This window comes from Elephantulus edwardii, unplaced genomic scaffold, assembly GCF_000299155.1.
Source record: "Elephantulus edwardii isolate Elephantulus edwardi_28Jun2011 unplaced genomic scaffold, EleEdw1.0 scaffold00094, whole genome shotgun sequence".
NCBI lineage: Eukaryota > Metazoa > Chordata > Mammalia > Macroscelidea > Macroscelididae > Elephantulus > Elephantulus edwardii.
The window spans coordinates 1,952,824-1,955,696 of NW_006399844.1; positions in this window are offsets into that span (position 1 = coordinate 1,952,824).

Below are 2,873 nucleotides of genomic sequence, written 5' to 3' on the forward strand. Positions count from 1 at the left end.
ACCCTCCTCAGATTATAAATTGGTCATGTTTCTTGCTGAGACAACATAGACCCCAAGAAACACACCTTCGAAATGAGATCCTAGGATTGAAGTGTTCATGGAATTTAGGAGGACAGGGATCATCTCCTTCTTAGGGAGAAAATCCAACCAAACTAGACCAAAACAAAGCAGTGGTCATTTAGTTAACTCCAACTCATGGGGACCCACGTGTGTTGGAGAAGAACTGTGCTCCACGGGGTCTTGAATGGATATTTTAGATGTAGATCACACAACCCTTCTCTTAAGTGTCTCTGGGACAATTAAAGCCTCTAACTTTTGAATTAGCTGATGAGTGGGTGGTGTGGTAGAAATGGCTATAGTATTCCATGGCACGTGTTGAAACCACATTTACTTCAATGATCATCACTAATAGCCTGGCTGACTGTAATCGGCTGTCCAGATGATTCTGATATGTGCTAAAGTTTGGGAACTAGAAAATCACAGCATAACACTCTCTCATGCCTCTTGGCCAAGAGAAGTCAAGCTGGCCTTGTTATTTAACTTACCAAGTTTTCTGCAATGCCTTGGCAAAGCGACTGACCCCTGGCCTTCCCCAGGAGGACAGTTAGTGGAGGGTGGAGAAGCTTGCATATCATACATTCATGACAACAGATCTACTTCTAGATCCGTTTGGATGCCTTTCTCACATCCTTGGAAGTTCATGTATCTCTGTTTGATGCAATCCCAATACAGAAACTAAATTAATTTTTCAAGGAGATAGAAAGGAAATTATAAAATTTATTTGGAGAAGCAAGAGACCCTAAATAAACAAAACACTTCTGAGAAACAAAAATGAAGTTGGAGGCATAGCATTCCCTGACCTTGAAACCGACTACACAGCAGTAGTAACAAAAATAGGGTGGTACTAGTACAATGACAGGCACATAGACCAATGGAACAGAATTGGAACCCAGAAATAGACCCAGCTACCTATAGTCAACTGATATTTGATAAGGAAATCAAAGCTATCAAGAGGGGAAATGATAACCTCTTCAACAAATTGTATTGGTAAAACTGGACTTCGACCTGCAGAAAGCTGAAATAGGATTCACATCTCACACCATATAAAAAAAATCAACTCAAGGGGGCTCAGAGACCTGCGAGTAAAGCTCAAAACCGTAACATTCATAAGAGACAAATTGGTATCAAGGTTAGAAGTGTTAATCCAAGATATAAAGAGACTACCAAATACAACCAGAAATGCACAATCTGAAGAGGATAAAATGGATGCATGGGACTTTCTAAAGATTAAATCTATGTGTGCATAAAAATCTTTTTCCAACAGGGTGGAAAGAAAACCTACAGATTGGGAACAAACATTTGGTAATATCATCTCACACAAGAGTCTTATAACAAAAGTTTACAGAATATTCTTGGGCCTCCACAAGAAAAAGACTGATAAATCAATTACAAAATGGGCAAAAGACGTGGAAAGAATTTTCACAGAGGAAGATATTCAAATGGCAAACAGACACATGAGGAAAAGCCCCAAATCACTGGAAATAAGAGAGATGCAAATAAAAACCACAATGAGGTACCATCCCACTCCAGTGATAGTGGCAAAGTTTAACAGGGCAACATGTAATAGACGTTGGAGAAGAAATGGAGAGAAAGGAACTCTTGTTGGTGAGATTGTAAAATGGTGCAACCATTCTGGAAGGCAGTTTGGAGCTTCCTCAAAAAGCTGAACATAGAAATTCCATATGACCCAGCTATTCCACTACATGGAATATACTCTGAGGACATGAGAACTGGGGCACAAACTGAGGTTTGTACACCAATGTTCATAGCAGCATTTTTCACTATTGCAAGAAAAGGGAAACAGCCCAAATGTCCAACCACAAACGAATGGATTGAGAAATTATGGTACATTCACACAATGGAATACTATGCAGGAGCAATGACTTTGTGAATTATTAATGTGGGAGGGTGTAGTTACTAGAAGGGTACTGAATGTACCATGGACTGCCAGGAAAACAAACAGATTCATCTTGGAGAGGATTAAACCAAGCTACTCCTTGGAGGCAAGGATTCTGGGGCTTTGTCTGACATACTTTGGACATGTTGCCAGGAGGGACGGGTCCTTGGAGAGGGACATCATGCTTGGGAGGGTGGAGGGACAGCGCAGGAGGGGAAGACCCTCTATGAGATGGATTGATTCGGTGACTGGGGTAATCGGGATGGGTGTGTCAGAGGCGGTGCGGTTGGCGCAGGATAGAGCAGGGTTTAGAGCTGTTGTGCATAGGGTCGCTATGAGACGGAAACGACTCGATGGCACATAACAACAACATTAACTTGGGAGGGGGTAGTTTCTATTGTTCACCGAGGGTTACTAACAGTCATGGAGTACCTGCAAAAGGACTTAGCTGCACCACTTGAAAGCAGGCGAGGAATGCCAAGATGAGTAGGACTGAAAACAGTCACTGACTTCCTGCAACATGTACCACCATGAAGGGTACTTGGAGAAGTTTCAGTTAAACATGAAAAGTTTCTGGTGTTCTTGATAATGTTTTTATGAGTACAGTAAAACCCTTCTATGAGTACAAGTATGTTCGCTTGGAAACTATTCAAACTTACCAATGTTATGTCTCATATGGGTCACCATGACCCAGGTTAACTCCTTGGAAGGCAGCTGTGCAAGCGTCTTGACAACACATAACAACATTGATAAAATTTGAAATTTAAGGGAGTTCTGGTGGCCTAGTGGCAAGAAGCTGCACTGTAATCCCAGAGGCAAGTGGTTCAAATCCACCTGATGCTTTGCTGGAGAAGGAGGGACAACCTCCTTCTGTACCAGTCAGATCCAATCTCTCTCTGTCTCTCTCTCTCTCCTA